Source organism: Mandrillus leucophaeus, unplaced genomic scaffold, assembly GCF_000951045.1.
Source record: "Mandrillus leucophaeus isolate KB7577 unplaced genomic scaffold, Mleu.le_1.0 Scaffold89, whole genome shotgun sequence".
Classification (NCBI taxonomy): domain Eukaryota; kingdom Metazoa; phylum Chordata; class Mammalia; order Primates; family Cercopithecidae; genus Mandrillus; species Mandrillus leucophaeus.
Window position 1 is genome coordinate 5608368 of NW_012109696.1, and position 2149 is coordinate 5610516.

Consider the following 2149-nt stretch of genomic DNA (forward strand, 5'->3'; position numbering starts at 1 on the left):
GGCTAAAAAAGTTATGGAACATTCAGGCACTTAGGTGTTATATAATTACTTTAAAATAGTATTTTAAATTATAAATGCATAATTTATAATTATAAAACAATAAAATGGTACTCATAATGTTTAATGAAATAAATGACAGAAATGTTTAACTTGGGTATGTTCTAACTTCTATAATGCTTATATGTTTATATTGTTTACAGGGAAAAAATCAAAGAAATATTTGTATTTACACCTGCAGATATTAGTATGCTCTTATTTTTATCATTATGCTTTTCCCTAATATCTAAATATTCAACAAATGTTACTTTCAAAACAAAAAATGCTGCTTCGGAAAAAGAAAGGGGGGGAAGGGGCGTGGGTGTGAGGCTGTGGTTCCCATCGGCCCCTGCACGGTGCCTGGCCGGTCCATTCTGCCCTGGTTCAGCTCAGCCTCACACACTCCCAGGGACCCCTCATGCTGGCGACAGAGCAAACCTCAGTGCATGTGGGGGCCTGACCTGGGGAAAACGCTCTGCACGTGGACGCCAGAACATTCCGTGAGGATGGTATGTGGATTCGCCACTTAGGGAGGAGCCTCGGATGTCGAGGGATGAGCGTCTGGAGCTGCCTGCAGGCCCCCAGGGGCTCCAGTCTGGGGCTCCCTCTGTAGCTCACCCTTGTTTTGAGTGACGCCCACAAGTCAGGTGCACTGAGCTGGGGCAGGAGAGAGCTGAATCCCATGTTTACTGCATTCTTGTCTGAACATTTTGGCAGGAGAAAAATCATTAGCACCTCTTTCTGAAAGTCATGATTTTAACGTGGAGCTCCGTCCCCGGGAACTGGAGCTCCCCAAGCCCACTCCTGTCTGCATCCGGGCTGCAGCTGATGGAATTACAGAAAACATACAGGGAAGAAGGTGATTGCCGGGGGTGCCAGGACATCAGAACCCAGCCACGCTTCGAGCCTGGCAGATTCCAGAGTGGCTTCCAAACCTGAGGCGGGAAAGGTGTGGGGAACACTGGTATGGTGGTCCTCCCCTGCCGTGCAGCTCTCACCACAGCCTCTCTGTTAGGCAGCCTGGCGTCCCCGTGCCAGTGACATCGGCAAGATGGGAATGTCCAGAGGAAATGTCACCTTCTGTCCTCAAAGAGCAAACAAACGAAAAAGCTCCTCAACACTGTTAGCTGTGCTTCCTCAGCTCAGAAACAAAGAAGGACTTTTAAAATAAGTATGCACACCACACACACCCTCACACACCAACTTTCGCTAAGTGTCTGTTTTAACATGTGCATGTGCTTTCACTTTGTAGTAGATTAAAGCGGCAATTTCTTCTTTCTTCAAAAATAAAAGCTAACACTGTTAAACGCCTCTAGCACCACATTAGAGCTATACAATAAGAACGGTGTTGCCTAGAATAATAGCTTACAAAAGAAATGTAAAATTAAGATCCAAACACAGCAGTAATGTAATGCAAATAAAAATTACAACATCTTTGTAAGATGTTCTCCATCGCATGGCTGACTTGGGGTCCTGAGCCTTCCAGATGAGTGTTCCAAACTGACCTGGATGAAGGGGATTCCACACCCCACAGCCTGGGTGCTCCTGCCTGACCTGTCCTTCATCCTCTGATTTTATCCCCTGTAAGCATCCTACCCCTACAACCACCCGTGCTAATTCCCAGCCCCTGTTTCAGATGCTAACTCATTAAAGTGGGAACAGAACACTGAGCATCCTGGCTCCATCTGCTTGTCAGTATGAGGAGCCCGGACATGACCAGGATGTGCAAATGGCCCATGCCCATGCCAAGGGGCCCAGCGCCCAGAATGCCAGCTCCTGGGCCCAGGCGTGTGGCTCCAGCCCTTCCCCAACTGCCTCCTGTAAAATCTACCCTCAGTGACGATGCCCAGCCAGGGCCTCTCAGCCTCACGCCATTGCTGTGGGGGCCAGACGGTGCTTTATGGGGTGGTTAGCTAGTGCACTGGGGGCTATTGAGTGGCCTTGAGCCCAGACCCCAGTAGCATCCCTCACCTGCCCCTGCCCTTAGTTCTGACCATCAAAACTGTCTCCAGACACTGCTAAAGGTCCCCAGGTGGGCGGGGGGTGCAGAGAGCAGCGTCACCTCCATTGAGAATTAGTGCATTGATTAGCTTAACCTCAGACCAGAGCTTCT